Here is a 12,592-nt window from a genome sequence, read left to right on the forward strand (position 1 = left end):
ACATACATAACTACAAATTGTAAATGGGCTATAAAGGAATAATTCAAAGAGGAGGTTGATCTAACCCTAATTGTCAAAGAAAGTTGTCAGAAAAATAGCATTTGATTGATAACTGAATTGGTGTTGGAGAAGACTCTTAAGAGGCCCTTGGACTGCCGGGAGATCCAACCAGTCCATCCTAAAGGAGATCAGTCCTGGGTGTTCATTGGAGGGACTGATGTTGAAGCTGAAACTCCAATACTTTGACCAACTGATGTGGAGAGCTGACTCATTTGAAAAGACCCTGATGCTGGGAAAGATTGAGGGCAGGAGGAGAAGGGGACAACAGTGGATAAGATGGTTGGATGGCATCACCAACACAATGGACATGGGTTTGGGTGGACTCCGAGAGTTGGTGATGGACAAGGAGGCCTGGTGTACTGCGGTTCATGGGGTCGCAAAGAGTCGGACACGACTGAGCAACCGAACTGAACTGACAACTGAATTATGGCTAAGTAAACGGTAGGCACTCAGTACGTGTTTGTGGAATCTGATTCTTTCCCTAGATGCTTCCTTTTGAAATTTGAATGTGGGAAGAGATAGAGGAAGCAGAAGAAAAAGCAATGGAGGCAAAGTGTACAGTAAGAATCATCTAGAAATAGAAAAATGAAAAACTTCCTAAATAGTGTGTGTGTGTGTGTGTGTGTGTGTGTGTGTGTGTGTGTGTGTGTTGGCTGTGCCTTGTGGCTCGCAGGATCTTATTTCCCCAACCAGGGACTAAACACAGGTCATGGCGGTGAAAGTGGCAAGTTCTAACCGCTGGACGTCCGGGGAATTCCCAAAAATCTCTGGAGTTTCAGATCAGAATCTGACATTGACGACCTGTGTGATGTTGGGCATGTCACTCACTCTCTATTTCCCACCTGTTATAACACTTTGAGATTAGACTGGCTCAGGGTTTTCCCAAGCAGGTACATGTATCACTGTGCTAAGCAAAAACATTAAAAAATTTTTGGGCTGCGCTGCATCTTCCTCATGGCACACCGGCTCTTGGTTGCTGCACGCAGGCTTTCTCTAGTTGCAGTAACAAAACCATTTTAACTGATACATACCTGCATGTTGTTGTTGTTCAGTCGCCAAGTCTTGTCTGATTCTGCAACCCTGTGGACCACAGCACACCAGCTTCCCTGCACTTCACTGTCTCCCGGAGTTTGCTCAGACTCAAGCCCATTTAGTCAGTTGATGCCATGCAACCACCTCATCCTCTGTCGCCGGCTTCTCCTCCTGTCCTCAGTTTTTCCCAGCATCACAGGGTCTTTTCCAATAAGTCGACTTTTCGCATCAGGTGGCCAAAGTATTGGAGCTTCAGCTCCAGCATCAGTCCTTCCAATGAATATTCAGGACTGATGTCCTTTAGGATGGACTGGTTTGATCTCCTTGCAGTCTAAGGGACTCTCAAGAGTGTTCTCTAACACCACAGTTCAAAAGCATCAATTCTTCAGCACTCAGCCTTCTTTATGGTCCAGACTCTCACATCCATACATGACTACTGGACAAAAACCATAGCTTTGACTATACAGAACTTTGTATTCATTTGAATACAAACAATAAAAGTACCATAAAACCCCCATGATTTCAAAAACATTACTGCTCAGGAGAAGATTCAAGTAAGTAGTGCTGAGCCTTCTACCTCTTATGGTACTGTAAGTGCTTGGATGGCATCCCTTGAATGGCAAGAACCTCTTATGGTTCATAGCATATATATATAATATATGCATATTATATAACACACACACACACACACATATATATGAAACAGCAGTTTGCAAACATTGGATAGCATGAAGCACAGGACTGGAGCCCAAGATACAGATGACAAAGGAAATGAGGCCTATAACTACCCCAACTTCTGCCCAGAAGCAATTTCTGGAATAGAGGTGCAAGGAGGGGAGACCTAATCAGAACTCAGGAGCCTTATTGAGTGGAGAAGATAGAGATCAGAACTCAGGGAAACTCAGGCAGCCAGAAATTGTAGGACACGATTATGGAAAGAGTAGAATTGTGGTTCAAATTATATGTGGAAGTAAAAGCATACAAGTGGGAACTTCTTTGGCAGTCCAGTTAAGACTTTGCTTTCCAATGGCAGGGGGTGAGAGTTTGATCCCTCATTGGGGACCTAAGATCCCAAGTGCCTTGTGGCCAAAAAACCAAAACATAAAACAGAAGCAATATTGTAACAAATTCAATAAAGACTTTTAAAAAAGCATAAAAGATGGGAGAGGGGGAAATGAAAGTATGCTGCTGCTGCTGCTGCTGCTAAGTCACTTCAGTCGTGTCCGACTCTCTGCGATCCCATAGACGGCAGCCCAACAGGTTCCCCCGTCCCTGGGATTCTCCAGGCAAGAACACTGGAGTGGGTTGCCATTTCCTTCTCAAATGCATGAAAGTGAAAAGTCAAGGTGAAGTCTCTCAGTCGTGTCCGACTCTTTGCGACCCCATGGACTGCAGCCTACCAGGCTCCTCCGTCCATGGGATTTTCCAGGCAAGAGTACTGGAGTGGGGCGCCATTGCCTTCTCCGAATGAAAGTATATTTTTCATTTAAGGGTATAACATTATAAGAAGATGGGTTATGATAAGGTAAGTATTCATGTTAGAAACCTTAATGAGATAATTAAAAGATTAATACAGAGAGGAATAGTTGATTAGCCAACAGTAGAGATAAAATGGAAATCTCAAAATTACTCAGTTAAATCCAGAAGGGAGAAAAAGAGAACAAAGAATAAAAGGGCCAAAATAGAAAACAAATATGAGACAGCAGATTTAGACCCAGTCGTATAAATAATTATATTAAATCAAAATGGCTTAACCACTTGAATTAAAAGACAAAGGTTGTCAGGTTAGATAAAAATGCAAGACCCAGCTATATGCTGTCAACAAACCTAAGGTTTTAGTTGGAAATTTCAAGACTTCCCTTCTCTCTCACTGGAAGAACAGAGACAGAAAATCAAGATGGATATTGTAACACTGACCTTGCTGACTTGTCCAGAACATTCTACCGAAGAACGAAAGAATACACTTTGTTTCCAAATGTACATGGATTCACTAAAATAGACCACATCATTGGCCCTGTAACATCATTGGCCAATTCTTGAAAAATGTTTTTGAGTTGGCAGCATGTAGAATATGTTCTCTAGTCACAAAAAAATTAAATTAGAAGTCAATTAGAGAAAGATATCTAATAATAATAAAGAAATTTAATTCCAAATAATAAAGAAATTTAAAACACAATCCTAAATAATCTGTAAGTCAACTGAAAAATCACAAGGGAAATAACAAAATGTTTGAATTGAATGGAAATTTTAAGAAATACATGAAAACTAATAACTTTTATTCTTCAAAAGACACCATCAAGTAAACAAAAAGGCAAGAGATTTGAGAGAAAATATGCACAATACTAAGGACTTTTATTGAAAAAAAAAAAACTCATAACAATTGTAAGAAGATGAAGCACTCAATTTAAATAATGGGCAAAAAAATTGAACAAAAATTTCACAAAAGAAGAAATAAAAAGGCCAATAAGTATAGGAGAAGATGCTGAACATAATTCACCATTAGGGAAACAAAAATTAAACCACACTAATGTAGGGACTTTCCTGGCAGTCCAGTGGTTAAGAATCTGCCTTCCACTGCAGATTCGACCCCTGATCAGGGAACTAAAATTCCACATGGCTTGGGGCAGCAGAATCCAGGTGCCACAAATAAAGAGAAGTGCAGTGCTGCAGTGAAGATCCTGCCACAACTAAGACCCAATGTATTATTATTAAATAAATAAAACAATAAAATTAATAAAATAAATTAAAAAAAAATTTAAAGACAGTATCAATGGAGTAACGGAGAAGGCGATGGCACCCCATTCCAGTACTCTTGCCTGGAAAACCCATGGACGGAGGAACCTGGTAGGCTGCAGTCCATGGGGTCGCGAAGAGTCAGACATGACTGAGCAACTTCACTTTCACTTTTCACTTTCATGCATTGGAGAAGGAAATGGCAACCCACTCCAGTGTTCTTGCCTGGAGAATCCCAGGGACGGGGGAACCTGTTGGGCTGCCGTCTATGGGGTCGCACAGAGTTGGACATGACTGAAGTGACTTAGCAGCAGCAGCAATGGAGTAAAAAGGGAATCCACAGAATGGGAGAAAATATATAGAAATCATATATCTTATGAGGAATTAGTATCCAGAATATATAGAAACCACCTAAAACTCAATAATGAAGAAACAAATACATTCACAAATGGACAAAAGACTGAACAGATATTTCTCCAAAGAAAATACACAAATAGCCAACATGCACCTGAAAAGATGCTGAAGATCATAATCATTCAGTTCAGTCCAGTCGCTCAGTCGTGTCCGACTCTTTGCCATCCCATGAATCGCAGCACACCAGGCCTCCTTGTCCATCACCAACTCCCGGAGTTCACTCAGACTCACGTCCATCGAGTCAGTGATGACCTCCAGCCATCTCATCGTCTGTCTTCCCCTTCTCCTGCCCCCAATCCCTCCCAGCATCAGAGTCTTTTCCAATGAGTCAACTCTTTGCATGAGGTGGCCAAAGTACTGGAGTTTCAGCTTTAGCGTCATTCCTTCCAAAGAAATCCCAGGGCTGATCTCCTTCAGAATGGACTGGTTGGATCTCCTTGCAGTCCAAGGGACTCTCAAGAGTCTTCTCCAACACCACAGTTCAAAAGCATAATCATTAAGGAAACGTATATCAAAGCTACAGTGAGATACCACCTCATTCCCTTAGAATGGGAAATATTTTTTTAAAAAAACAGTAAATAACAATATTGGCAAAGATACGGAAAAGTTGCAACTCTTGAGCACAGTTAATGGGAATGTCAAAATGGTGGAAAAGAGTATGTTCCTTAAAAATGAAAACCAGAATTATCATATGACCCAGCAATTCCACTTCTGAATAGTAAACATACACCCAAAGGAGTTGAAAGCAGGATCTCGAAGAGATATTTGTATGCCCATGCTCACAGCTGCATTGTTCACAATAGTTAAAACATGGAAGTAACCCACATGTCCACTGACAGATGACTGGATAAGCAAAACGTGGTAACATACAAATGGGCTACTATTCAGCCGTAAAAAGGAAGAAGATTCTGACACATACTACAGCATGGATAAAACTCGAGGACACTGTGTTAAGTGAAATAAATCAGTCACAAAAAAAACAAATACTGCATGAGCACATTTAAACAAGGTACTTGCTGCTGCTGCTGCTAAGTCACATCAGTCATGTCCGACTCTGTGCGAACCCATAGACGGCAGCCCAACAGGCTCCTCTGTCCCTGGGATTCTCCAGGCAAGAATAGTGGAGTGGGTTGCCATTCCCTTCTCCAATGCACTTAGGGTAGTCAAAATCCTAGAGACAGAAAGTAGAATGGTGGTTGACAGGGGCTGGGGGGGAATGGGGAGTGATTGTTGAATGGGTATAGAACGCTGGTTTTTAAAAAAAGTTATGGTGACAGTGATGTGCAACATTATAAATGTATTTACTACCACTGCAGTGTGTACTTAAAAATGGTGAAGATGGTAAATTCTATTTTATATGTATTTTACTATAATAAAATTACCAACAAATGAACATATGTTGAACAAAAGGAACCAGACACAAGAGTACCTGCTTTATGAGCTCATTTATCTGAAGCTATAGGAAAAGCAATTCTAATCTAAAGTGATAGAAAGAAGATGAGTGGTTGCCTAGCGCCAGGGATGGGGGTGGCGGATTGGCAAGGAAGGAGCACGGGGACTGTTTTGGGGTGACGGAGATGGTCTCTGTCTTGATTATGCTGAGGGTTACACGGGCATATAAATCTGTCAAAACTCATAGGAATGTATACTTATAGCAGGTGCATTGTGTTGAATACAAATTATACTGTTACTGTATTGGGCCTGAATGGGAGGAGATGACTACTTCTGAATGCAGGCAGGGTTCAGGAATAATTTCCTTCATGGCCAGATGAGCACAGCCTCATCTAGATAAAGCTGATGGTGAGACTTCCAGCCCTTGGGAACAAAGTGATGACGCACAAATTAGGAAAACGCAGTCCTCTGCTGTTATAAATTGTTTTATAGGTCGCTGCCACATTAACTGCTTATAACCAGAAAATGAAATCAAGGGAACACTGCTGTGATGACTCACAGAGATGTACGAATTGTACCACAGCTCTCTGGAAGGTTCGGAGGGTTGGTGTCTGTGTCACACCACCTGCCCTGTTACATGGAAGTATAGCCAGTACGGTTGATTGGAATTTCCGGATTTCAAACACCATTTGTTGTCAATAGTTTTGTCTGTAGATAGGTATCTTTTCCCCTGATTTGTGGTGCTGGTTAACATGAAAAGCAAAAAAAAAACAAAAAACCAGGGACTCCTCTTGTTTATTTATGTTTTTACTTGATTGCTTCGGGTCTTGGTTGCGGCACGTGGGATCTTCCCCGCAGCATGCAGGATCCTTCATTACTGTTCATGGACTCTGCAATTGTGGTCCATGGGGTCAGTAGTTGCAGCACTCGGGCTTTGTTTCTCTGAGGCTCGTGGGATCTTAGTTCCCTGACCAAGGATCAAACCCCTGACCCCTGCCTTGCAAGGCAGATTCTTGACCACTGGACGACCAGGGAAGTCCCCAGTTCCTCTTGTTGATATAGAACTCCATTTTTCCCTTAAACTATAAATGTGGAACAAATATTCCTTGATTGATGACTGATCACTGACTATTCTTTTCTCTCTCTCTTTTTTTAAACAGGCAAGTTTTATTATCAAATGTAACCATTCTACAAAAACTCAGTAATCTTGTAGTATTACTGCCTTTAAGTCTTTCAGAGCTTTGGACAGATAGCATTTTAAGGCAGCAAGTATAAAGAACTTTTTTTTTTTAACTTAAGTGCCAGTTATCACCAAGTTTCGCACAAAAATGGGTTTTGTTTCGTATTTTCATTTTTCCTACTGTAGTTAAAGAGCCGATTCTGGTCAGTGAAGACGGAATGTTTGACTCTCCACTCAGAGTGTTAATCCAAATAATGTAAAGTAAGTAAAAATAGCAACCATGTAAATCTTCATGACATTGCAGCCAAGCTAAGGACATGGTCAGTAACTTATAGAAACGTGATTCGTACAGATGACCCACAGACACATGAAAAGATGCTCGTCATAGGTAATTATTAGAGAAAAGCAAATCAAAATTACACTGGGGTAGCAGCTCACACTGATCAGAATGGCTAGCATTGAAAATATACAAATAACAAATGCTGGAGAGGATGTGGAGAAAAGGGAACCCTCCTACACTATTGGTGGGAATGTAAATTGGTGCAGCCATTATAGAAAACAGCATGGAGGCTCCTCAAAAAAATGAAAAGTAGAGTTTCCCTATGATCCAACAATCCCACTCCTGGGTGCACATCCAGATAAAACTTTAATTCAAAAAGATACACGCACCCCTCTGTTCATAGCAGCACTATTTATAACAGCCAAGACATGGAAACAACCTACATGTCTATTGACGGATACGTGGATAAAGAAGACGTGATGTATATACACAGTGGAATATTACTCATTCATAAAAACGAATGAAGTAATGCCATTTGAAGCAACATGGATGGACCCAGGGATTATCATACTAAGTGAAGTAAGTCGGGAAGAAAACGACAAATACCGTATGCTAGCGCACATTCGCAATCTAAGACAAGACACAGGGTCACAGGGGCGGGGCTTCCCTGACGGTGACGGCAGAGACGGGGTTGGAGGCACAGAAGCAGCTCCGCGTGCAAAGCCTTTGGGCCCTGCAAGGCCCGAGGCTCCAGCTCGGAACTGGCAGATAATCAGTGCTGGCTGGGTCTGGGATGCAGGTGGGGCCTTTGGAAAAGGAGAGCGGGCAGAAGAGAAGCGTTCCTTCCGAGCTCGTGCTCGAGAATTACAGCTCGCAGCCTTGAAGAAACACCGTGAAAATGAGATCTCTCATCACGCAAAGGAGACTGACTGCCTGAAGAGAGAAACTGAGCGGCACAAGCGGTCCATCAAGAAACTAAAACGTCGTGATGACGGTGGTCAAGTGCACACAGTTCTCCGTGGAATGGCTACCTATTATTGCCCACTTCTGTGTGGACTATGTGTAGACACATAGTAGTATCTGTGTGCTCCCAGCAAATTATAATAAATCGTCCTCAGTGAAGAGAAATAAAAAAACCATGACACAAATGAACACATCTTTGAAACGGAAACAGACTCACAGATACACAGAACAGACTTATGGTTGCCAGGCGGGGCAGGGCAGGGAAGGATGGGGAGTTTGGGACTGGCAGGTGCAAACTGCTGTATATAGAATGGATAAGCAACAAGGTTCTACTATATAGCACAAGGAACTGTATTCAATATCCCAGGATAAACCATAATGGAAAAGAATATTAAAAAACATATATATATATGTATATGTATATCTGAACCACTTTGCTGTACAGCAGAAATGAACATAATGTTGTAACACAACTGAAGCCACTGGTTTTTACATCATCTCAGTCTCAATAAGGGAATTCCACTACTTTCACCGTGACCCAGAGAGCACACCCAGAGGGCCTGGGAACCCTCCTGGAGCTCGGACCACGGCCACTTCGTTCTTCTCTTAATGAAGCATGTTTTAAGTTTCATGTCTTGCACCTTGATTTAACTTGTAGTTCATTGCTTTGTTTAATTATAAATTTAAAAATGTTAATAACATGGAATCTATTTTTCTGATTACCTTCTGCATATGGAAAGTGAGATGTTTTTACTTATAGCAATAAAATAAAGTTTCCTTTTTATTTTTTATTGAATTTTGGTTGATTTACAACATCATGTTAGTTTCTGGTGTATAGCAAAGTGATTTGGTTATATATATGCATATATATTCTTTTTCAGGTTCTTTTCCATTATAGTTTACTATAATATATTGAATATAGGTCCCTGTGCTATACAATAGGACCTTGTTGATTATCTATTTTAAATACAGTAGTTTGTATCTGCTAATCCTAAACTTGGGTAATGATAAATTTGTTTTCTGTCTGTGAGGTGAGTCTGTTTCTTTTTTGCATAAATATGTATTTTAAAAATATATTGAATAGTTGATTTACAATGTTGTGTTAATTTTTACTGTACAGCAAAGTGATTCAGTCATACGTATATATATATTTTTTATATTCTTCTCCATTGTGGTTTATCACAGGATTCTGAAGACGGTTCCCTGGGCTCTACAGTTGGCCCTTGTTGTTTATCCATTCTATATGTAATAGTTTGCATCTTCGAATCCCAGACTCCCAATCGATCTTAAATAAATATATTTTAACAAAAATGAAGCAGTCTAAAGAAAAACATTATTAATGGGCAACAAGTAGATTAGGCAAATACTGTTTGTGGTGGCACGGCTCAAATGTCTGAGATTTGGGAATGTGCTCTCTTCTCAGCTCTGCTGCTTTGTGGGTCGATGAGAGAGCTGGCGGGGGCTCACCTGTGTCATCTCAGTCAGATGGGGCAACAGCATCAAATCAACAGTAACCGTGGGACTTCCCTGACAGCCCAGTGGTTAAGATTCTGCACTTCCACTGCAGGCGGCATGGGTCCGATCCCAGTCTGGGAACTAAGATCCCACAAGCCAGGTGGAACAGCCAAAAACAACAACAAATATGACAACTTATGGAATCCTTGGAAGCAAGGGCCATACTCTTTCCTGCTGTCTGCTGGCCAGCAGGTCATTCCTTCTCATTCATTGATGATTTTAGGACATGTCTTATTCCATGCCCTCCACCTGCCATTCTGACATCTTTCTTGATGATTTAACATCCTTTTAAATTATCTCTCCACTCCAGGCTCTTAGCTTACTGATCCCTCCCCTTCAATGATCAAGACTTCACCTGTTAATCCACACTCACAGTTACACTCTCAGTTCAGTTCAGTCATTCAGTCGTGTCCGACTCTCTGCGACCCCATGAACTGCATGCAGCACACCAGGCCTCCCTGTCCACACCAGCTTCTGGAGTTTACTCAAACTCATATACATCGAGTCAGTGATGCCATCCAACCACCTTATCCTCTGTTGTCCCCTTCTTCTCCTGCCTTTACTCTTTCCCAGCAACAGGGTCTTTTCCAAAGAGTCAGTTCTTCACATCAGGTGGCCAAAGTATTGGAGCTTCAGCTTCAGCATCAGTCCTTTAAATGAATATTCAGGACTGATTTCCTTTAGGATGAACTGGTTGGATCTCCTTGCAGTCCAAGGGACTCTCAGAGTCTTCTCCACACACCACAGTTCAAAAGCATCAATTCTTTGGCGCTCAGCTTTCTTTATAGTCCAACTCTCACATCCATACATGACTACTGGAAAAACCACAGCTTTGACTAGACAGACCTTTGTTGGCAAAGAAGTGTCTCTGCTTTTTAATATGCTGTCTCGGTTGGTCATAACTTTTTTTCCAAGGAGCAAACGTCTTTTAATTTCATGGCTGCAGTCACCATCTGCAGTTATTTTGGAGCCCCAAAAAATAAAGTCACTGTTTCCCCATCTATTTGCCATGAAGTGATGGGACCAGATGCCATGATCTTAGTTTTCTGAATGTTGAGCTTTAAGCCAACTTTTTCACTCTCCTCTTTCACTTTCATGAAGAGGCTCTTTAGTTCTTCTTCGCTTTCTACCATAAGGGTGGTGTTATTCACATATCTGAAAGTGAAGTGAAGTCGCTCAGTCATGTCCGACTCTTCGAGACCCCATGGACTGTAGCCTATCAGGCTCCTCCGTCCATGGGATTTTCCAGGCAAGAGTGCTGGAGTGGATTGCCATTCCCTTCTCCAGGGGATCTTCCTGACCCAGGAATCAAACCCGGGTCTCCTGCATTGCAGGCAGACGCTTTACCTTCTGAGTCACCAGGGAAGCCCTCACGTATCTGAGGTTACTGGTATTTCTCCCGGCAATCTTGATTCCAGCTTGTGCTTCCTCCAGCCCAGTGTTTTTCATGATGCACTCTGCATATAAGTTAAATAAGCAGGGTGACAGTATACAGCCTTGATGTACTCCTTTCCCTATTTGGAACCAGTCTGTTTTCCCATGTTCAGTTCTAACTGTTGCTTCCTGACCTGCATACAGATTTCTCAGGAGGAAGGTCAGGTGGTCTGGTATTCCCATCTCTTTAAGAATGTTCCGTAGTTTGTTGTGATCCACACAGCCAAAGACTTTGGCATAGTCAATAAAACAGAAGTAGATGTTTTTCTGGAACTCTCTTGCTTTTTCAATGATCCAGTGGATGTTGGCAATTTGATCTCTGGTTCCTCTGCCTTTTCTAAAACCAGCTTGAACATCTGGAAGTTCACAGTTCACATACTGTTGAAGCTTGGCTTGGAGAATTTTGAGCATTACTTTGCTAGCGTGTGAGATGAGTGCTATTGTGCAGTAGTTTAAGCATTCTTTGGCATTGCCTTTCTTTGGGATTGGTATGAAAACTGACCTTTTCCAGTCCTGTGGCCACTGCTGTTTTCCAAATTTGATGGCATATTGAGTGCAGCACTTTCACAGTATCATCTTTTAGGATTTGAAATAGCTCAACTGGAATTCCATCCCCTCCACTAGCTTTGTTTGTAGTGATGCTTTCTAAGGCCCACTTGACTTTGCATTCCAGGATGTCTGGCTCTAGGTGAGTGATCATACCATCGTGATTATCTGAGTCATGTAGATCTTTTTTGTATAGTTCTCCTGTATATTCTTGCCACCTCTTCTTAATATCTTCGTTAGGTCCATATTATTTCTGTCCTTTATGGTGCCCATCTTTGCATGAAATGTTCCCTTGGTATCTCTAATTTTCTTGAGGAGATCTCTAGTCTTTCCCATTCTGTTGTTTTCCTCTATTTCTTTGCATTGATCACTGAGGAAGGCTTTCTTATCTCTCCTTGCTATTCTTTGGAACTCTGCATTCAAATGGGTATATCTTTCCTTTTCTCCTTTGCCTTTCGCTTCTCTTCTTTTCACAGCTATTTGTAAGGCCTCTACAGACAACCATTTTTCCTTTTTGTATTTCTTTTTCTTGGGGATGGTCTTGATCCCTGCCTCCTGTACAGTGTCACGAACCTCCTTCCATAGTTCTTCAGGCACTCTATCAGATCTAATCCCTTGAATCTATTTCTTACTTCTACTGTATAATCATAAGGGATTTGATTTAGGTCATACCTGAATGGTCTAGTGGTTCTCCCTACTTTCTTCAATTTAAGTCTGAATTTGGCAATAAGGAATTTGATTTGAGCCACAGTCAGGGCCCAGTCTTGTTTTTTGCTGATGGTATAGAGCTTCTCCATCTTTGACTGCAAAGAATATAGTTACACCCAAGGCTTCATCATTACCAAAACTGCACCAATTTCTAAGACCTCAGCTTCAAGAATCCCTCTCTTCGACACCCTTCCGTCTCTCTAGATTCCTTCTTCCCTCTGCATCTATGTAAGTAGCTGGAGAAAGATCCACCTCCCTGCTACCTGTCCTCACTTTAAGCTTGTAATCCCGGAACTCCAGACCAGCAACCCTTTGCAGTTGCTATCATTTCACTC

The sequence above is a fragment of the Bos taurus genome, chromosome 25, assembly GCF_002263795.3.
Source record: "Bos taurus isolate L1 Dominette 01449 registration number 42190680 breed Hereford chromosome 25, ARS-UCD2.0, whole genome shotgun sequence".
In the NCBI taxonomy this organism is placed as follows: Eukaryota; Metazoa; Chordata; class Mammalia; order Artiodactyla; family Bovidae; genus Bos; species Bos taurus.